The sequence below is a fragment of the Anolis carolinensis genome, chromosome 1, assembly GCF_035594765.1.
Source record: "Anolis carolinensis isolate JA03-04 chromosome 1, rAnoCar3.1.pri, whole genome shotgun sequence".
Lineage (NCBI taxonomy): Eukaryota > Metazoa > Chordata > Lepidosauria > Squamata > Dactyloidae > Anolis > Anolis carolinensis.
In genome coordinates this window covers 177,732,911-177,756,575 of record NC_085841.1, presented here as the reverse complement: position 1 = coordinate 177,756,575, position 23,665 = coordinate 177,732,911, and the positions used below count along the sequence as shown (strand labels likewise).

Here is a 23,665-nt window from a genome sequence, read left to right as displayed (position 1 = left end):
CTCCTCTTCAGTGGCCCATTGTAATATTTGTTGGTACAGTAGAGTCTCACTTATCCAACGTTCTGGATAATCCAACACAGTCTGCCTTTTAGTAGTCAATGTTTTTGTAGTCAATCTTTTCAATACATAGTGATGTTTTGTTGCTAAATTTGTAAATACAGTAATTACTACATATCGTTATTGTGCATTCAACTGCTTTTTCTGTTGATTTGTTGTAAAACATGATGTTTTGGTGCTTATTTTGTAAAATCAAAAATCAAAATTTGACCTTTAATAGGCTTTTCCTTAATCTCTCCTTATTATCCAACATATTCGCTTATCCAACGTTCCGCCGGCCCATTTATGTTGGATAAGTGAGACTCTACTGTATAACATTTTAATAAATTTTTTCTCTTTGCATTATTAATTCCCAGAGTCCTTGTTCTTGTTTAAATCCTGTCTTAACATCCTCCTTATAACCAGGCCCGGTCCAACACGGAAGCCAATCACGCCACCGCGTTGGGCGCCATGGTCCTGGGGGCGCTGTTGAGCCCCCAAGAGGCGGGGCCAGAGCGTGGGAGGCAGGGCCAAGGGTGGGGGCGGGGCCAGGGCGCTTGGCGCGGCCTGGACCAGCCACCAGCTGGCCTAGCTGGCCTGGCCCAGGGACCAGGGCGGGAATGTCCAGCCAGCCTGGCTGGGCAATCACCATGGCCTGGAAGGACTTTCCCGCAGTAGCTGCCGGCTGGTGACTTGGCCGGCAGGTGGCTGGGCCGGCTGGTGGCTGGGCCATGCGCCCTGGCCCCGCCTCCCGCTTTCCCCCTCAGAGGCATTCACTTTGTAAGGCCCAGCCATGGACAAACTTCAGCCCTCCAGGACTTCAGCTCCCACAATTCCTAATGACTGACTCCTCCTCGGCCAGAGAGGAAGAGAAGGAGGGGAAGCAGTGATGATGGCGTTGGCTCCCTCCTCCCCCTTTCCCTTCTCCTTCGTCAGCCGCTCTCCTGGTTGCCTTCCCTTCCTACCTCGCCTGGCCTCTTCCAGGTATGTAAAAACTAGGTCTCTTCCAACTCTTTAAATATGTGTATTAAGACTGGATGGCCATCTATTGGGGTGCTTTGACTGCATGGAGGCAGAAAGGGGTTGGACTAGGTGGCCCATGAGGTCTCTTCCAACTCTTTAAATATGTGTATTAAGGCTGGATGGCCATCTGTTGGGGTGCTTTGACTGCATGGAGGCAGAAAGGGGTTGGACTAGGTGGCCCATGAGGTCTCTTCCAACTCTTTAAATATGTGTATTAAGGCTGGATGGCCATCTGTTGGGGTGCTTTGACTGCATGGAGGCAGAAAGGGGTTGGACTAGGTGGCCCATGAGGTCTCTTCCAACTCTTTAAATATGTGTATTAAGGCTGGATGGCCATCTGTTGGGGTGCTTTGACTGCATGGAGGCAGAAAGGGGTTGGGCTAGGTGGCCCATGAGGTCTCTTCCAACTCTTTAAATATGTGTATTAAGGCTGGATGGCTCTCCTGCTTGCCTTCCCTGCCTGCCTCGCCTGGCTTCTTCCAGGTATGTAAAAACTAGGTCTCTTCCAATCTATATATATAAAAGAGTGATGGCATCAGGGCAGCGGACAAAACAACAAAACTACAGGCCCCCCAACCTCGAAATTTGACAACACAACCCATCATTCACGGCTCTAGGTTGATACAACAAAAAGAAAAGAAAAATAAAGTCCTAATTACAGGGAGAGGAATAATAGTTTTTATCCAATTGCTGCCAGTTTGAAGGCTAAGCTCCGCCCACTTGGTCTCCTAGCAACCTACTCAGCTGAGGGGACAGGCACAGTTAGGCCTCACTTAGGCCTCTTCCACAGATTATCAGATTTTAACTGGATTATATGGCAGTGTAGACTCAAGGCCCTTCCACACAGCTATATCACCCATTTATAATCTTATATTATCTGCTTTGAACTGGATTATCTTGACTCCACACTGCCATATAATCCACTTCAGTGTGCATACTAAACATAAAGACAACCATACAACAGACATTCAATACCACCACTACCTCAACAATTTCTCACCAACACCACCAGACAACGCCACAGCAACGCGTGGCCAGGCACAGCTAGTAATATATAATCCAGTTCAAAGCAGATAATGTGGATTATCTGCCTTGATATTCTGGGTTATATGGCTGTGTGGAAGAGCCCAGAGGGTCCTTCCACACAGCCATATAACTCAGAACATCAAGGCAGAATAACCCACAATATCTGCTTTGAACTGGATTATCTGAGTCCATACTGCCATATAATCTAGTTCCAAGTATATAATGTGGATTATGTGCCTTGATATTCTGGGTTATATGGCTGTGTGGAAGAGCCCAGAGGGTCCTTCCACACAGCCATATAACCCAGAATATCAAAACGGAATAACCCACAATATCTGCTTTGAACTGGGTTATCTGAGTCTATGCTGCCATATAATCTAGTTCAAAGCAGATAATGTGGATTATCTGCCTTGATATTCTGGTTATATGGCTGTGTGGAAGGACCCTCAGGGCTCTTCCACACAGCCATATAACCCAGAATATCAAAACGGAATAACCCACAATATCTGCTTTGAACTGGGTTATCTGAGTCCACACTGCCCTATATTCCAGTTCAATGTTTGGTGCTCAATTCACAATTATAGTAATTCCTACATAACATTACCATGTATTGAACTGCTTTTTCTGTTGATTTGTTGCACAACATGATGTTTAATAGGCTTTTCCTTAATCCCTCCTTATTATCCAACATTTTCGCTTATCCAGCGCTTGGGTGGAGGGGCGCCAAAATTCTGTTCGCTTACAATTGAAAAATACCTAGGGCCAGCCCTGCTTATAACATTGTTTTATTTGAAAATATTGAAACCAGGTTATCTGTTTATAATTTTGCTTAATTTCTTCATACGATTTAATAGTTAATTCTCTATTATCTGTTTCTTTTAAGAATTGTTGATAGGTCAGCCAGTTTTCTCTATTCAGTTCTCTTTTATGTTTTGCCTCCATCGGGGAAATCCATAATGGAGTTTTATCATAGAATCTATTTTTTCCCCAGATTCTGAGTAGGGAGGCTCTTATGTAATGATTTCCAAAAAAAAATCGGTCTTCTTTTTATTATACCAAAGATAATTGTGCCATCCCGAATGTAGATCATGGCCTTCTAATATTAACTTATTTTGACTTAGTGTGGTCCATTCCTTTAACCATACCAAATTGCAAGCCTCATAATACGATTTGAGATCTGGGAGGCCAAGACCCTCCTCTTTTTTTGTCATCCATCATGCGCAACCCTCCTTTTGAGGTTGTGTGCTGGTCTCTGCTTCAGACGTGACTCCTAAATCTTTGATCCTGACTTCATTTGGTTAAAACCTTGTGCCGGCAGGACTGATAACTTGAAGGTTGGGTTGCTGACCTGAAGGTTGCTGGTTCGAATCTAACCCGGGCATAGTGCGGATGAGCTCCCTCTATCAGCTCCAGCTTCATGCGGAGACATGAGAGAAGCCTCCCACAGGATGGTAAAAACATCAAAAACATCTTGTGGTCCCCTGGGCAATGTCCTTACAGATGGCCAATTCTCTTACACCAGAAGCGATTTGCTGTTTCTCAAGTCGCTTCTGACATGAAAAAAGCAATCTGTTATTGCTTTCAAAGGCAAAGTTACTGGCGTATGACGGAAGCAGCAGTTGCTTGCCTCAGACTGCTTGGAAATTAATCCAGCTTGCAACATGACTGACCTAATGTTTGACGACAACAAAAAGAAAAGACATACTATTTAGCAAGCACATCACTAAATAATCTAAGTGGCATGTGTTAGATGAGAAGGATGTGAAATCCTTTACTGATACAGTGCATTTTTCTTTCCAAAATGAGAAGTCTCAAAGTTGGGAGACAACATCATGTATGCTCAGATTTTGTCCAGGCAGGAAATAGCTGAAAATTACATAGTGGCAGAAGAAATCGTAAATTAATGATGGTGAACTGATTGAGATCAGCAAGCCAAGACAATGAACTTCAAATGGTTTCAAGACCAAATGAAAGAATGAAGCCTTTAACCATGACCAAAATTATAAAAGGATGGCCTCAACCAGAAAAAATATGTTGTAATCCTTGAAAACCTCATGTTTCTTTTGTGACTTGCATTGGGTTTGATTTCCCATTTGTTTTCAATTTATGTTTAAATGCAAACATGACCAAGTCCACTTTTATGCCTAGTTTTGTGAGCAAGAGAAAACCGAAAGAGGTTAGCGTACTTAGAAGGGGAAAATTGAAAGTTAGAAACACTGGGGAATGATAGAGAATGGACATGTGTCTTGGGCTAAAAGACATATCTTTTGCCCAATCTGGGGGACAGCCAAACATACAAAACAAGAAATAAAAGGCATATTGTTGGCTTTGATAAATAAAAGTAGTGACCACCAATAAAATTGCTCCTCTAAGACGACATATGCAGGGAGATCTTGTAGCATCCTAGAGATTCAATGAGAAAACAAATTTGGTTGCATAAACTTTTGTAAATGAAGGGTGAATCTACATAGTAGAATTAGTGCAGTTTGACACCATGTCAATTGCCATGGCTCAATGGTATGGGAGCATTGATACAGTAGTTCTGTAAGTTCTTTAATCTTCTTGCCAAAGAGTGCTGGTGCCTTGCCAAACTACAAATCCCAGGATTCCATAGCAAATTGCTTACTACTGCTGCTGCTGCTCAGTCGTTTAGTCGTCTCCGACTTTTCGTGACCTCATGGACCAGTCCACGCCAGAGCTCCCTGTCGGCCGTCACCGCCCCCAGTTCCTTCAAGGTCAAACCAGTCACTTCAAGGATAACATCCATCCATCTCGCCCTTGGTCGGCCTCTCTTCCTTTTTCCTTCCATTTTCCCCAGCATCGTGATCTTTTCCAAGCTTTCTGTCTCCTCATGATGTGGCCAAAGTACTTCAGCTTTGCCTCTAATATCCTTCCCTCCAGTGAGCAGCCAGGCATTATTTCTTGGAGGATGGACTGGTTGGATCTTCTTGCGGTCCAAGGCACTCTCAGGATTTTCCTCCAGCACCAAAGTTCAAAAGCGTCTATCTTCCTTCGCTCAGCCTTCCTTATGGTCCAGCTCTCGCATCCATAGGTTACTATGGGGAATACCATTGCTTTGACTATGCAGACCTTCGTTGCCAGTGTGATGTCTCTTCTGTTCACTATTTTGTCAAGGTTGGCCATTGCTCTCCTCTCCTCTCTTCTGATTTCCTGGCTGCAGTCTGCATCTACAGTGATCTTCGCGCCTAGAAATATAAAGTCTGTCACTGCCTCCACATTTTCTCCCTCTATTTGCCAGTTATCAATAGGTGTAGTTGCCATGATCTTGCTTACATTCTACCGTATATAGCCAGCCTGAGTGTACTTCCTCAAATGCATCTGAGAAAATAGCTGCAAGATGCATCTGTAACAGGCATGGACAAACTTTGCCCCTCTGGGTGTTTTGGACTTCAACTCTCACAATTCTTAACAGCCTACCGGCTGTTGGGAATTGAGGGAGTTGAAGTCCAGAATACCTGGAGGGCTGGCGTTTGCCCATGCCTGATATATACTGTAGAATTAATGCAGTTTCACGTCACTTCTGTGGCTCAATATTATGGAAACCTGGGATTTGTAGTTTGCTGAGACACCAGTACTCTTCAGCAGAAAAGGCTAAAGATCTTGTAAAACTACAGTTGCTGTGATTCCATAGCACTGATGGCATCTTAAGTGGTATCAAACTACTTTAGTTCTACAGTGTAGATCAGGGATGGGCAAACTTCGGCCCTTCCGGTGTTTTGGACTTCAACTCCCACAATTCCTAACAGCCAGAGTTTGCCTATTCCTGGTGTAGATGCACCCTTAGTCTACAAAAGTTTATGCTACCAACTTGGTTCTCTCAGTTAGTGGCCAACATATTACAAAAACCCTTAGCATACTGATGTTCCAGACCAGTGGTTCTCAACCTGTGGGTCCCCAGGTGCTTTGGCCTTCAACTCCCAGAAATCCTAACAGCTGGTAAACAGGCTGGGATTTCTGGGAGTTGTAGGCCAAATCACCTTGGGACCCATAGGTTGAGAACCACTGTTCCAGATAAAAACAGCTATTTCTTTCAGTCCTATCTGCTATATATGACTAGGCATTGACAAAAATGCAGGAAGCGGTCTCCATTGGTTTACCTAACCCAAATAATGTTAAATCTAGCTGGCAGCAGCCTTACAAGGCATGACTCTTTCAGCAATACCTGGAGATCCCTCGTATTCCTTAATAGTCTTCTGTACCAATAGCCAGACCTGTTCCTGTTTAGTTTCCCAAATTGGACAAAAACAAATATGTTCACCGTGATATGGTGGGTAGACTAGTCTTCCATGAATTTGTCTGATCTGTTTTTTGTAGCCACGTCTATCTATTTTGCTGATCAACTCCACAAGTTCATTTTATACTGCATGTAAGCTACTGCTATTCAGCCTTACTAAATAAATCTGAATTGTAAAATTATGAGGCACAAACTACAATTTTATAAATTGCTCCAGTGTCCTTTTGTATTGAGTGAAGAGTGATGCTGGATTGTAGCATGCCAGTCTTTTAATCTACTTTTAATCTACCTTTAACACCACTGATGGCCAACCATGGAATAACAAGACCAGACAGAAAGATTGGGCTGAATAAAAGTCACGTTATTTTAAGCTATTTACGTTATTTGGAACTAAAAGGAGCAGATTGTAGAACACTTGGGGATTTTTTTTTTGCTTGAACCTTGTGGCCATGAAAACAGCCCCGGGGGCTGCTTATGGCCTGAAGCCTGCCTTTCATACACTCTTGATTTATTGTCTGCTTGGGTTCCTTTTGTGATCCTTTTTGTTCTCCTTGTTCAGGCAACTTTTCTGCTTTCAGAAGGAAGCTTTCTTTTCTTGGATAGCCTCTGTTATACTGCTTGTTAACTGGCAATTGCTTGGACTTGGTGGAAACCTTCCTGACCCATGCTATATTCTTTTTTTTATTCATCATGGATTTAAGAAATGCCCAAATATTCTGGAGTAACTTCACCATTTTGACTTTTCTTTCCAAGTTTCTTTTTAGCACTCTGTTCATTTTTACACATCTCACTTTGAATTAAAATGTGACTATATTCCTTGGACCTTCCCCCTCCTATATAAATTGAACTTGAAAGAACCATGGGCTCTGTTTTGAGTGGTTCAACAACATTTATATCTCACAATAGGTCTTTAGAACTACTGAGATTTTGGGAGAGGGTAAAATCTCCTCTGGTTGTTTTCATAACTTACTGTTTGAGGACATCATTCTCACTTTTAGGAATGGGGGCAGACAACGCTGTGACCGTTCAGATATTATTGGACTGCAACTTCCATGTTTGTTGTGTCATGTCATTGTCAGCCACCTTACATGCCCATGGGAAGAACGGTGGGATAAAAATAAAGTAAGTAAATAAATAAAATACATTAGTGCTAGCCAAAATAGGCAGTGGTAGGGAATTATGGGGGTTTCAGTCCAAGTACACCTAGAGGGCCACAAGCAGTGCCTTCAAACAAATATGCGTGTAAGTGTAATGTTCTGCTCCATATTACAGCATCTCCAGGCAGCTACTTCAGCTATATGTAATTTACATTGACTGAAACATGTCAATTTAACAAGTTAAAATGGGTCAAAAACATGTGCAAATGCATTTTGAAAGAAATCAGTTGAGCCCCAAAATATTTAACAAAAAGTCATGTTTTAACTTGGCTGTAGAATGAAAACAATGTCTGCACCAATTAGGCCTCCAATGGCAAGCCATTACACCACAAGGATGCCACATACTATATTGTCCCTGGTAGAAGACCGAGGAAGATGTTTGAAGTAGAACCCTCTTTTCATACTTGTGAGTCTGTGGTGAGGTGCTCATTCACATATTAAGATCCCGGGCTGTTTAGGAATTTTGAATGTTATGAACAGCACCTTGAATTCAGATCAGCAAAACATTGAGAGCCAATTTTTTTGTGTCACGAGCAACTTGAGAAACTGCAAGTTGCTTCCGGTGAGAGAGAATTGGACATCTGCGAGGATGTTGCCCAGGGGACACCTGAATGTTTTGATGTTTTTACCATCCCTATGAGAGGCTTCTGTCATGTCCTCGCATGGAGTTGGAGCTGATAGAGAGAGCCCATCTGCACCCTCCCTGGGTTGGATTCTAACCGGCAACCTTCAGACCAGCAACCCAACATTCAAGTCAGCATTCCTGCCAGCACAAGGGTTTTACCCACTGTGCCACCAGGGGCCACTGCAATTTATTGATGATTGGTATTTTGTGTTTTCTATGTATATATCAACATTCTCACTGCTGAGATTTGTACTAATTGCAGTTTCTGTGTCATTTTAATGAAGAGCTCCAATATAGACCAGTGCAACTGCTTGCAAACCAGTTGGAGAGAAGTGATGCTCCATGTCTCCCTGAAGCAATGACTCAAATAGGTGACTCCCTTTGGGTGTGGCCAAGTTGCCACTAGTAACTGCCTCTGTTTTTACATCCATCACTGATCAGCAAGGTGAAGGTTCTTGGGTTGGATGGACAGTCACTCCTAATCAGCTGTCAGCCTAATATTCTCAATACAGTCCACAATCCATCAGGGGAACAGGCTTTTCACATCCCTGGGAGCAGGGTTGATGGAGTAAAAAAGTCTTCCTCCTTCTTAGTTCCTTCGGATCTACCTTCAAACACTCACAATTAGTATGCTGGTAAATTGGTTTAACGTAGTCTTTGAATCAGCCAAAAGAATAGTGAGCCTGTACTTAGTCATAGGTAAGGTCAGAGCCTACTTTTAGATGTAAGCTCTTCTTATCTCTGTTTCAGAATATCAAGTTGCCTATTTCTTGGCTTAGTGTGATTTCCATATGTGCGGGATTGGTATGCACAGTTCATTTATCCACATCTGACAAAATATATTGGTCCCATGTAAGCCGCCCCGAGTCCCCTCTGGGAGATGGGGCGGGGTATAAAAATATTATTATTGTTATTATTATTATTATTATTATTATTATTATTATTATTATTATTATTTTCTCTAAGTCCTATGCTATGCTTCTGCCAGAAGTTAACACAGTCACACTGAAGAATCTAGTGATGTCTAGAAGGATATCCTTTCTAAGTATTTCCTAGGACAGGCATGGGCAAACTTTGGCCCTCCAGGGGGTTTTGGACTTCAATTCCCACAATTCCTAACAGCCTACTGGCTGTTAGGAATCGAAGTTCAAAACCTCTGGAGGACCGAAGTTTGCCCATGTCTGTCCTAGGTCCTCAGGACATTTCTGTGGTGTGCTTCCAGCACAAGTGTTCAACAGAGTTCACTACCGTGTTTCCCTAAAAGTAAGACAGTGTCTTATATCAATTTTTGCTCCCAAAAATGTACTAGGTCTTTTTTTTTCAGTGAATGTCTTATTTTTCCATGAAGAAGAATTCACATTTATTGTTGAACAAAAAAAATGAACATTTATTATATACTGTACAGTAGTTGTCATCACAAACCAACATAACCAGACAAACTGTAAATCCTATCAAGATTTTCTTGTTACTACCATTATTTTAATGTACAGCTGGTATGCACATTTACCAATCCTGCATGCTCTGGTGTTCTGTTTGGCAGGCGCTGGGCATGCTTCCAAACAAAAACTTTGCTAGGTCTTACTTTTGGGGGAGGCCTTATATTTAGCAATTCAGCAAAACCTCTACTAGATCTTATTTTCAGAGGATGTCTTATTTTCAGGGAAACAAGGTATTACCCACATTTTGTGTATTCGTGTAAAGTCTTAGAACAGAACCTCATGGATACAGGTATTGTATTGTACTTGCTATGACTGGAAGATAAATTTTCCACCTTTTGTGAAGTTTACCACAACACTATCTTATCGGTAGGTTTGATAATAACACTGAAGTCCTCTTTGGATGAAGACTTGTTTAAAAGCAGATATGCACAATGGGTACCCACCCACGCTTCTTATCCGAATAAGCCCTGTACTAGCAAGCGTATGTGACATTGCACAAAAGAAGCTTCAACATCATCCGTTAGAAGTCTTTAACACATTTCTGCTTTCCTTTTTCTTTCCTTCTGGCAAGCATTCAACAAACATGCACACACATCTGTAAAATGTTTGTCTGATTTTCTTTTTGAAGGCTTGACAAATTAAGTCCTATGAAAGCTGATAATGCAGAGCAGTGAATGACGTTTTAATAATCACAGAAAAGAAGCACGATGTTAAGTAGAATGTTTAGCGGCATCGTCTCCCTGGTTATTAAACATCTATTTAAGTAGCCGAATTATACATCTGTCAACAATGTTTAGAACAAGAATAAAACTTTCCTCCATGGCAAAAGGTTATTTGAAACAAAATATACACATAATAAGCAGCTTTAGTTTTGAAGGTTTGGGAACAGCCTCTCCTATTCACTGTACCATGCATCCTCCTTGGCAGCAGTGCCCATAGCAACGCTCCCTGGTACAAGTAAGATGGCAACAATACTGCAGCTGTTACTACCATAAGAAAAAGGAATCGGGAAAAGTGAATGAGGAGAGCATGGGTCTCTCAAGGCTCCCATTCTCCCTGTGATGGGCTCGGGGGTTTCGCTGGCAGGCATCCAATCCAGATGAAGTCTGAGACAGTTTGTCCACAAAAGCAATAAATGAATGAGCACAGCACCGTGACTGACTGACTTGACTGAGTGACTGAAGATCTATAAACCTTTTGCTTCCTCGGAGAAGCATTCCTGTGTGACTGAATTCCCGTGGGCTGGGGTTGAATGAATGGAATCAGATGCTTTAATTTTTACTGTCAGGAGAAATGGTAATGAGAATGAGGAGGAGGAATATTAATTATGCTTGGCAGACCTTCTTCAAATTCGGGAGGGGGGGTGGTGTTGGAGAATCTGCACACACAAATCCCAATCCCACAAAGAAGGAGCCCAAGGAGCCGAAACGTGGTGGAACCTTTTGTATTATACAAAGCAGCATATTAAAATGCAGCTTTTTGTCATTTACAGTTTTATCTCTTTTTTCATTCTAAGCTATTTTTTATGTTGCTTTTCAAAAATGCATACTTATTCCCCAAAGGGATTGATATCTTAAAACTATCCAGCAGGATAGAGTTTAACACATAGTTTTAAAAACACTGAAATAGTGATAATATATGTACATTACATATAAAACATGTTGTTAAAAATGATTGTGTTCCTCTGGCCTTTCTGTGTGTGTGACCACAGACATCACCTCCCTACACCTTTTCCTAAATGCACTGGCGGCTTTGGCTGATGTCCTAATGAAAGAACATTCCAAAATGAGAATGGAGGCTTTCGCCTAAGAATACTTTTTAACATGCCCTCAGCATTTGCATATGGTTTGCAGAAGGCTATTCTCAGAGGAATATAAATGTTAGTGTGAGCAGAGGCCACAATGGATTGGAGCAGGGAGAGACATTTTCAGCCTCATCACACCAGAGCATTACTATGGCCCAGGATCTCTCTGGTGAGCAGTTTAAAGGTCCCTCCCTAAACTACAAGCCCAGAATTCTGCAGGAGGCAGAAAATGGATTTAAAGTGGATCCATGCTCCACTGCAGTGGTTTTCAACCTGTGGGTTTCCAGATGTTTTGGTCTTCAGCTCCCAGAAATCCTAACAGCTGGTAAACTGGCTGGGATTTCTGGGAGCTATAGGCCAAAACACCTGGGGACCCATAGGTTGAGAACCACTGCTCTAGTGTGATGAGGTCTTATGTATTCTTAACATTTAGCCTACAACCGTTCTCCTATGACTGCTGCACTGGAAGAAGGATCACTTCTAACAAGCCAATGCAACAGCAATAGGAGCTTGTGTTCAGGTCAGAAGATACTCTAGGTTAAATCTTAGCTACAGAGGATTCTGTCCCTTGCAAATACTTCCTGCAAGTGAGATTGATCCTATGGTCAGGTGTGGTCTCTTCTGGCAAAGCATAGTCAATTTGGGCTGGGGAGCAGTCAAAACAGCTAGAAGATAGGAGAGACATGAGAGCAGAGGCAGTCCACCGGCGAGGCCAATTAGGCGCTCACCTGTGGCGCATTATTACCAGGGGCACCGTCGAGGCGCCCCCGCGTGCACTGGGAGTCCCGACATGCTTAGGTCGCTTTGCGCGGTGCCAGGCCGAAGCAATTGCTCTGTGCAGCGCCAGGTAATCGATTTCCGCGGGATTGATTGGAAGGCCTGTACACACGCACAGGTCCATCGCCCAAAAAGCATGGCCGATGGGCCTGTGCATGTGTGCAGGCCTTCCAATCGCCCCTGCGGACGGGTGGCTGAGGCTTCCGTGTCCGTGTGCGCCAGCGTGTGCACTCTACAGGGGGCCGCCACCGCATGTGTTTTTCAGCTATTTGTTTGGGGGGGGGCACCAAAATTCGGGGGGGGGGAATTCTGGTCGCCTACTCCCGAAAATTACCTCGGGACAGCTCTGCATGAGAGACTAACACATAACCTCTTCTGTTGCTGTTACTCTGGATACCCCCCCCTTCTTTTTGACCATCAGTTTTTCACTGGTGGCAAAAAAATAATAATCTAAAGATCCATGAAGATACATCAGGAAATCCCTGAGAATGCCCGCTATCTGATTTGCAGGGGAAAGATGCAGAAGAAAGTAAGGACAAACAGCAGTACAGTACTTGAATTGTGATTATCCCTCCTCTTGGGGGACCTGTGCTGCTGTGCTCCTAATTTTGCTCATTCTTCTCCCTGCACTGACTCACTTCATTTCTCTGCCATGCTACTCCTCCCAGGACCTCATCAGATGGATTGGGGATGGATGGACAGGGAAAGTGGAGGAAAGCGGAGGGAAGTGTCTTAAGCCATTCCTTCCTGTCTTTCCCCGTCTTCAAGGATGGAGTACAACGGGTTCCCACCAGAAATGTCCTTATAATGTCTGATGCCGTTTGTGGGACTCCATGGGGCTCTGTCTCCTAAGCGCATGGAAACAGAACCCGAAGGCCATCTGATGAGGTCTCTCCTGCAGTTGCTGCTACATCTCCTATCTTCTTTTCTCCTTCTCTCACCTGGTGACATCCTATCACCCCTTATCATGTCTACCTCTTTTGCTCCCAGCACTCTCTTCCTCCTTTCTCTCTCATCTCTTCTGCACCATCCCTTGCTTCCTGCAGTATTTTATGAATCTGTAGGTTTTTGCCATTAGTGAAAAACTAATGCCAAATAAAGTGTGTGGGGAGGTGCCCAAAGAAACTGAAACAGAAGAGTTATTAGCCCCTTGTGCCTCACACACTTGTGGTATGCCTTGTCTCTTAAATGCTTCCCTTTGCACCATTTCCACTCACATCTCTTCTACTTCTTCCTTTCCTCACCTCATGCCCTCATAATGAACACCACATTTGCTTCTTGTGCATTGCCACTTTCACTGCTTGTCCTCACATTTCGCGCCTTATCCTCACTCTTACCATATGCCTGTCCCTTGCATCTGCAATTCATTTCCCTGTTCTTTCAATTTGCTACTTGCACCACTTGATCCTCTGTCTCTCCTCCACCCCTCGTCCCCCCCCCCCTTGCAGTGCACTGCTTGTTTGCCTCTTACTAATGACCACTTGCTCTGCTTTTCTTTTCAGTTCTGGCACTTCCTCCTCCCCTGACCTCACATATTTAATTTATTTATAGACCGCTTTTCTCACCCCTGGGGGGACTCAAAGTGGTGTACATGGCAAAGATTCAATGCCTCCCATCCATATAAAATATAAAAACATTACACATCTAAAAACGACCACATATGGTCATAAATTAAATCATTAAAAACTATATATATACCATCAGCACATCCATACAGTGTGCTTCTTGCACATCACTGCTTACACGGCTTTCTCGCTTTTCTCTCTCACTTCATCTTCTCAACTTATGCCCCCACAATGCACCCTTTCCTTAATTCTCTGACATTCATTGTCCTACTCTTCTTGTACTCTACTGCTCACACAATTCACACTACTTGCTCTCCTTCTCCTCTTCTCCTTCCCTCACTTGATCTCATACACCTCCAGTGTGTCTTCTTCCCACTTTCACCACTTGCCACCTTGTGTCTCGCACACCTTTCTTTCCTTCATACACACATGCTTTTTTGTATTGCTCTGTACATAAGGTCTCTTCTCACTTTCCTTACCCTGGAAATTCCGGAAATGGTCTTTTTTCTTGCAGGAGACTTTAACAGAATGGACTTATACATTTTACCCCATATCTCAGTTTCTACAAGTGCTGGAAGCATACTTTTTATAATGTAAAGTTTGGAATCTGAGCCAAATGATGGTCCAAACAGGCATCTGTTGCTGTGCTTAGGATCTGGGTAAGACATAGATATCAGGTGATCTGGAAACCTTATTTGAGCCACCACTAGCAAGATTTCTGAGGCAGATAAACCGGCAGGAAAGCAGAAAAGCAAGAAAATAGAAGGCTATCTGAGATACTTCTGGTATAATCCCTAAAGTTTAAAAAATGGGGAGGGGGGAGGAAAACATGAGTCCCCATGGTTCCATTCTGAAGTATTAGCTGTGGATCCCGGCACTGCCAGGTAAATTTAACATAGCACTATCAATAAATATAATGTCCATATGTGATATCTGATAGCGATCTTATAATAGGAGCTCAATTCAGTCAGGATTTAGCAGTGTTCTCTTTCATTGCTATAGCATACTTAAATCCCATTCATCACCATGTTTACTAAGAATTAATAACAGCCTCATCACACTAGAGCATAGATCCACTTTAAATCCGATTTCTGCCTCTTGCTGAATTCTGGGGTTTGTAGTTTAGCGAGGCCCAGGACCTGTCTGAATGAGCAGTTTAAATGTCCCAGAATTCTGCAGGAGGCAGAAACTGGATTTAAAGTGTTATCCATGAGGTCCTAAGTGTTCCATCTGAGGGACTTATACTTTGAAAGACATATACCGTTAGCTAGCTTTCCATCCTTTGGGCATAAAGTTGAACCAGTATACATTAAGGATTTAAAATTTGTATTTTTTCAAAAGCTATTATCTCTCCAGACACCAGTTTTAGCAGCTTCTTAATTATGGGAGGATCTCCAAAGTAAACATGTGATTTAGCCTATATGTATAATAGCTCCTCGCACTGGATCGTCACTTTGTTGTGGTGAGCAGGCTTGTGTGTTCCAGTAAGACTATGAGCAAAGCTGTCAGGAGGCATGAACTCATGGTGGTGGGTTCATAGGGGAGGAACCTGAGGAAGAACACTTTGAAGATCTCAATGGTGGAGCAGGAAGGTGATAACTGTACATGTTACAATGGCTGTGATAGTGGACAAAGGCTGCAACAGATAAGAGGCCACCAATTGTGGTGGTAGTCATGCCACTGGATCTGAACCTCTTTCTGTGAAGACTGTATGTTGGTCAGGCACAGGCATCTTCCAGCTCATGCACAGGCATCTTCCAAGCCAACCAATACCAACAAAAGTCCCATGGCGATCAACGACTGGCAACGGGGGCAGGACTGTGAAATCTGGAAGCTCCTAGCTATGGACCAGCCCATGGACAGTAGATATGGATTCAGTCGTTGTAACTTAAGGGGTGAGGCAGTTGAGCAGTTTGGCAGCTGTATCCATGACTCAACAGATCCACTGCCAAGACTTTACCCTTGGAAGACAATCGTAGTTGGGCACAAATGATTTCCTATATATACATACATACAAAATATAGTATAGCTTTGTGTGTAAGTAAAATATTAAATGTTGATAAAATAAATACCAGCAATTCTGCTCTTTTAGGTGATTATTTTGTCAAGTAACCCCAAAGCCTTTTCCCTGTGTTTTATTCTATTCTGCTAGAATGTTTGGCTATCTCAGTGCATTGTACAGATAAATAAAAGAATCATATTGGTGGGCTACTCTGAAGTATAAGTGAGGCATGGACTGCAGCCAAGAAGTCCCAACTTGGCACAGAATATCAGAAAGACAATAAAGTCAGTCAGGGACAAAATAATGCGATTGATCAAGGCCATGAGGGAATACATAGTACACTGGTGGTTTCAAGGACAATAAGTTAACAAAAGTTCTGATGGATATAGATTTATAAATACATTCAGTATATTCAGAGAATGTTAAATTAATGGTATGGGGCCAAGACACAGCATGAACATCAGATACAGGCATTCCATTGAGAATATATATTCATGTTATTTTATTTTCATCAGCTTCTATAGTCTGCAGCCACCTCATTCACTTTTTGAATAATGGCTCAATTGAGCTGTAAAAGCTTCTAAAGTTGGAAGTCTTTTGACAAGTTAATTTCAGCCAAACATAGTAAAGAGCCACCTCCACCTCCCAAACGGATAAAAAACCTCCATATCATGAATGTTGCAGTCATTCTGAAGAATTAAAGGAACCAAACAAAAATGGCAACAATCTTCATTTGCCTTAAAAGCACCCATACACATACATAAAATGATGTGCTTTTGTGAAGAATGCAGATTACTCTAAAAGATAGAGCATTCCAAAGAATTATGAAAAGAGCAAACCCAACTTATCCTTTATGGGAAATATTTAAGTGGCACACTTTATAGAAAATGTGGATTATTCTAAATCACAGACTATCAAGACTTTGTAATCATCTTTCAGGAAAAAGCAAATATTTCCATTTAAAACAAACAACTATGGTACCTGACTATTTTGGTAAGAAAAACAAATTATTTAGGTAATTGACAGAAACGTTTGCTGAACGACTGAATTTACTATATGCTATAAGATTGAAGACAAACAATAAAAAAGAAATGTATTGTCTACGACCACACATAATGCACTCGGCCAAATATCTCAGATTTGACTTATATCATCATATATACTAATATTGATTAACACCAGCACTGATGCGGCCAAGACTGTACCACAGGATTGTATCTTCAGATGAGATGTGAGATTAGTAAAGGTAAGGGTTTTCCAGTGACATTAAGTCTAGATGTGTCTGACCCTGTGGGGTAGTGCTCATCTCCATTTCTAAGCCAAAGAGCTGGCGTTGTCCGTAGATACCTCCAAGGTTTTGTGGCTGGCATGATTGCATGGAGCGCCATTACCTTCTCGCCGAAGTAGTATCTATTGATTTATTCACATTTGCATGTTTTCGAACTGCTAGGCTGTCAGAAGCTGGGGCTAACAGCGAGTGCTCACCCTGCTCCCCGAATTCAAACCGCTAACCTTTTGGTCAGCAAGTTCAGCAGCTCAGCAGTTTAACCCACTGCGCCACCAGGGCATTAGCAGAATACAAAAACACAGCAGTAAAAAATATCTAAGTGGAGGCAACCGACTCAACAATGTAAAATGTTGGGACTGAAAACCAGGTGGGATGGGAAGAATCTGTCATAGAAAGAATTAAATTATTTTGAAGAGGTCACTTCCTCTTTCTCACTGAGGAGCCATATCTACCTGTGATATGAAGGAAGATATTAGCAAAGCCATGAAAGAATGTGAATGAAAAAAGTTCTAGATGTATACACTCCTGTGCCTTTCTTCCTCTAGAACTTTGATCCTGAGTTACTTGGTGCCATCAACTTGGTGAATCATCTACTCACCCCAAACTCCAGTTTTAGGAGGACCGTTCCCAGTATAAATTGATTACCAGTCTATGAGAAAAGCTTTCCCCAATTCAGTGGTTCTCAGCCTGTGGCTCCTCAGGTGTTTTAGCCTACAACTCTCAGAAATCCTAGCCAGTTTACCAGCTGTTAGGATTTCTGGGAGTTGAAGGTCAAAACATCTGGGGACCACAGGTTGAGAACCACTGCCCTAATCTATGAGCATTAAGATTTTTCAGAAGCCCTGGGAAACTTATATGGTCAAAAGCTGTTTGGAAATCTAAGGTCGCATCCAGATTATCTGCTTTGAACTAGATTATATGGCAATGTAGCCTCATATAAGCCAGTTCAAAGCAGATAATGTGGATAATCTGCTTTGAAATTCTGTATTATATGACAAATGTAGATCCAGCCACACTTTCTTTTAGCAGGACCCGTCCTTGACTCTTTTCTTTTAACTCCATCTCTGAAAAAAAAGGCTTTACACTATCTTGTTAAATTTGATAATAGAAAGACCAATGCTTTAGCAGCTGAGCTGAAATAAAAATTCACAAGTGACTGTAGCTGAAGAAGGTACATGATGTAACTTCTTTTTATGGAAGGTTCTCACTTCACAGTTCCTTTATAGATCAGACACACAGTTATAAAACTACATCTCAGTGGTATCTTGGAAAATCCACTGGAAAATCCATAAAATATGTACATTTCAATGGAAAGTGCTAATTCTGACAATCAGACAAGGGTGCTTTTCGGCAGATGTGATGGCAGTGGGCAAGAATCAGAACATTGTAACAATTCAACACACTCAGGAATATTTCAGTTATGATATTTATTATTATCTACTGTATTTATACCCTACCCTTCTCATCCTGAAGGGGACTCAGAGCGGTTTACATAAAGCACAATTTGATGCTGAATATACATACATACAAACATACAATAAAATGAAACATATACATTAAAACCAAAAAGCTAAAAACATTTCAGTCTTAAAACCAATTATTAAAACCACACAATCCAAAAGCATAGATGATAGATAGTCTAATACTGTCTCTACTGAATTTTCAAGACTGGTTTTCAGCTCACTATTTTCTATACCGCCCAACTAGTGGAAAATTATAAAAGGCCTCGCCCTACAAAACACAATGGAATTTGGACCACAGACTGTTCACTCGCTAACTCAAAGCAAAGGCACATTCATGAACTTGTTTGTATCTTATCTTTCACTTCAAATAAATGCTACAGTACAATTTTAGTAGCCATCTTACTTCCTACCTGTGAAATGAAACAAACACTTTGATAGTGATAATGTCTATAAACAAAAGATTTGTATTTGCATTGGGTGAAAGTTCAGTGGAGGAAGAGAGATCGAACTCTGGTCTGAATTTTATTGCTTTAGACTTTACTGTTCAAAACATAAGCATTTGCCACAGAACCACCTTTTCATGGAGGTGGGTATATTTGTAAACGGAATAATCCTCACAGAACGCTTCAGGAAACTATTGTATTTCAAGAAACTACTGAACAGAAATACACTCAGGACACCATATTTATAGGGGTTGGGGTGAAGGACCTCCAGTGAACATGGGGAAAATGTGAATAAGATAAAGGGTGCTGTGGTTTTAGCTTTAAATACATTTTAAGCAGTTTTATGGATTTAAACGGTTAATTTTAAAAATATCATTGATGTTTAATTCTGTTTAAATGTTTGTATATTTATGGATTTCAAATTGTATTGAAATGCTTTTAATGTAATCCACTTTGAATCTCCTTTGTGGAGAGAAAAAATGGGGTATAAATAAACATGATGATGATGATGATGATGCTTTTAAAAATCTATTAAATCCCTACGTCATTCTTCTTGACCATATGGCCAACTTCAGGTGGACGTCCTATAGTCTGACTCTGTTTTCAACCTCTGAAAAGATAGTGGCCACAGAGTTGCATGGGAGGACCTAGAGATATCAAAAGAAAACATTTTAATTAAGTCAATGAATGATCAAACTCTACAAAAGGTCAAAGCTGCAAACATGGAGAGCTGGTTGTATTTGTTTTCTCAAATATTAACATGGGGAGAAAGTCACAACCATGTTTACTCCTTGCATGCAAGAGTGATGTAATAGAGGATGTTTATTCCTAATGCAGAGGTTGGCACCATCATATAAATTTTAGTGAGTACGAGGACATTGCTATACACTAGGAAGAAGATGCAAGACTCTTTAATATTTCTGAAAAATTAGTTTATAGCAACAAAGGTTCATGCTAAAATGAAAACCAGTGAGTCTCAAAGACGCTGAGACATTAATGTTTTCTCCCCTCTTTTTTCTCTGCACAAAGGACCTCATTATACTGATGCCCCTCCCGTTTTGTTCCATTTTGCCAGCAATTGCTGGTGAAACGGAAGGCACACATGGCTTCTCATGGTGACCCATACACCCTCCTTCCTTCCCCATCACATGGGGGCATCGGGGCAAGGCATGTTAGCATTCTTTCCCCGCCCCCATTAGATGGGGGAAAGGTGGCAACATGTGTTGCCCATTGTCCTTTTCCCTATCAGATGGGGAAAGGCCCAAAAAATGTGGGTAGCTCCACTGGAGCTACCAAAAGTCAACTTACCTTCCATTGTTGAGGAGATAGCATCTTGTGATACTTCCTCACCACTTTGACCATCAATGGGGTAGGAGCATGGCCTGCATCATGTGATGGTGCTCAGCAGGCCCCATTCCTGAAGAGGAGCAGGGAGCCCCAAACCCTGTGTGATGAGGTGCTAGGAAGAAGAATCTAATCCCATTAGAAACAAGCCACTAGAAGGGCCATTGTATAGTTTGCAACAGAAGAGTGGTCATTTATGTTAGAACAGTGGTTCTCAACCTGGGGTGCCCAGATGTTTTTGGCCTTCAACTCCCAGAAATCCTAACAGCTGGTAAGCTGGTTGGGATTTCTAGGAGTTGTAGGACCAAAACATCTGGGGTCCCCAGGTTGAGAATCACTGTGTTAGACCATTGTATTCTGCTTGTGCTGGAGTGGAGATAGGCTTTGAATCTTGGAGATTTCATGCCTTGCCTGCACCAGACACTTCATTCTCCCCAAGTTTGGTTGGAAGAGTAAAGGTCATGAAATGTTCTCCTGAGTAAGGAGAAGTGATAAATTTGGAACTGGATTTTTGTTGTCAGAGATGGCGGGCAAATCTGCTCTAATGCCTTAGGACACTGTTCTACTGACCACAAGACTTAAGTAAAATGCAAATTATTTAAACAAATCAAATTAACACCTATTAACACCAAAGAACTATTTTGGACTCTTGAGGCATCTGTGGTGTATGAAAGCCAATTCTTTATTTCTCTTCATTACTTTATGCCTCAGTTGAGGGATAGTACTTTTATGTTCTGAGATAATACTAAGTTAATTAATATTAAAATACCACATTGTATGCTTATTACAATTGTATGTTTGCACGTGTTTCTGTAAGAATCAGTGTGACCTGAGTGTTAGACTTGGGACATTATCACCGGAGTCTGTAAGCCACATTGGAGACTCCTTAGACATGAATGGAAGCACTTTTTACTGCATAATGCTGTCCTAATCTTACCCCAAACCAAGCTTCTAGTCGTGTCAAAGTTGGGAGAGCACGGATGAGCTCCCTCTATCAGCTCCAGCTCCATGCGGGGACATGAGAGAAGCCTCCCACAAGGATGGTCAAAACATCAAAACATCTGGGCGTCCCCTGGGCAACGTCTTTGCAGACGGCCAATTCTCTCACACCAGAAGCGACTCAGGTTGCTCCTGACACATTTTTTTTTTAATGAAAATGGGATTTCTCCATCTTTTGGCTTCTGAATTTGCTTTCAATCAGCTTTAAAGAGTGCATTTTACAATGCAGTAAGAGAAATCTGCCTTAGCCATTCATATTGGGGGATGGGCCATTCATCGTTGGCTGTCCTTTCTGGCTGCAAAGGACATTTTTTACTCTTTCTCCCAAATGTCCAATTGTTCTCCTTTGTGGCTGCAAAGGAAAAACTGAACCCTTTCTCCCCTTGATCCTCCTGATGGTTCTTTTTTTTTCCTTTTAATTTAAATGAAGGAATTGCAATGATCCTTGTGAGAAGCCATTTCCCCTGTTAATTGAAGATTTCCTTTTCTTTTAAGGCAAAAACGTTTTACAGAATTTCCCACTTGTATATGCTTTTGCCTAGTTACAAGTTGCCAACTAAACACAACACCAAAAGGTCTATATTGCAATGTGTCTTTTTTTAATTAATTTGTGTATCATCAGAGTTTTAAAACTGTGAAAATACTAGAGTTCATGGGATACGTGGCTTTGAACTTGTGAACCATTGATGCTGGGGGCATGTATGAAGATGGGAACAGATGAGGCAGAGTTACATCCCTTTATGTGCAGTAAAGTCAAAGGTCTCAAACTGCAGGCAGGATTTGTGCAGCAAGAAGAAGGGCTAGTCGGACATACCCCCATCTCAACTCAGTGAGGTTTAGCATGGGAGAACATCTTTCAAGAGACATGTGTAGAACACCATAGTTTGAATCCCTTTTAGCCATCATAACTCACTGGGCAGCCTTCAACAAGTCTCCCTCTCTCTCAGGCCCCTTCTACACTGCCATGTAATCCAGATTATCAAAGCAGACAATCCACATTACCTTCTTTGAACTGGGTTATATGTGTCTACACTGCCATATAATCCAGTTCAAACAGATAATTTGGATTTTATGTGGTAGTGTAGAAGGGGCCTTGGACCGCCAGGTTGATGCAGCAGGATGGGGCCAAGGACACTGCTTGCGGGGACTGCTGACCAAACTGCATTTGGACTAATGAAATAACCCCCACAGACTAAAGGGAAGCTACAGGTAACTGAAAAAGATCTCTAGCTCTCCTGATGAGAAAATTGTTTTATTGTTTTGTTACTGTTATTTGTTTGTTTTATCGGGCCTGGCCCCATGTAAGCCGCCCTGAGTCCCTTTGGGGAGATGGGGCGGGGTATAAAAATAAAGTTGTTATTATTATTATTATTATTATTATTATTATTATTATTATTATTATTATTATTATTATAAAATTGTCATTTCAGATTATTGATCATGGATAGACAGAGGAGACTGAAGCTACAATAAGCCCAGCTGCAAGAGAAGCCTTTTTGAGAAAGGCTACAAGAGACTCAAGAACCAAATGTCTTAATCAAGTCAAATCTAAACGAGAGACTATGTTTAAGAAAGGCTGATCAAGGGGTCTAATCAGAACAATGGAGCCTGCAGCCCTCCTACCTACAATAAAGAGGTTCAAGCTGGAAGAAAGATAATGATAAAGACACAGACTGATCCATATTCTAAGAAATACAATGAAGAATCAATTCACTATGAGAAATTTGGTACGAGCAGGGCATTTTATAGCAGAGAGTAAATAGCAGCTTTGAAAGACTTCATTAAAAATAAAAGTTTTCAGGACAGGTATGAAAGAAGAAAGGAAAAGGGAAATAAAGGGGCAATCTATCCAGAGATCTAATAGTGAAGTAAACATGGTGTTTAAATTTATTTATTTTAAATGAGTTCTGTTCAATTTTTTTAGGGTCAAGATTGGGAAGAAAACCCAATATCAAATATAAATATTTTCAGGTGATCAAAGAACTGGATTCATTTGTCTTATAAATAAGAGGCATGTATTTGGTTCCTTGAGGTGGGAGGTCTGGTTTCTCTCAGGATGTTTCAGGGTCATATTAAATTTAAAGAGAAAGTTAGGTAAATGCTACATGCTACTATATACATACACACACACACATATAGGGCAGAGATTTAATGTAATATAATAACATATATATGTATGGCTGACGATCACTGCTTTTATATATACATTTGGTGGATATGTAAGTTGGAGAAGCAATATGAAGATAAAATATTGATTGTAAAGTGATATGTTGGAGAAAAGATGGTAAGGCTGCTGTGTTATAAAGAAATAATAACTCATTATTCACGATACTTTTATCTTTTTCTCTCCTTTCTGTTAAATGGGGAATTCTTGATTGTGTTGTCCTTTTTTAGCAAATAAATTTAATGTAAATTCAAA

General features: G+C 41.5%; 1 long non-coding RNA gene across 1 annotated transcript; it reads left to right on the top strand.

Moving 5' to 3' along the window:
* The first annotated feature begins 847 nt into the window (after positions 1-847).
* Positions 848-23,665, top strand: LOC134293241 (uncharacterized). The gene is made up of 2 exons (XR_010000270.1): positions 848-1,020; positions 22,677-23,665. It is a non-coding gene; the product is annotated as an uncharacterized LOC134293241 (long non-coding RNA).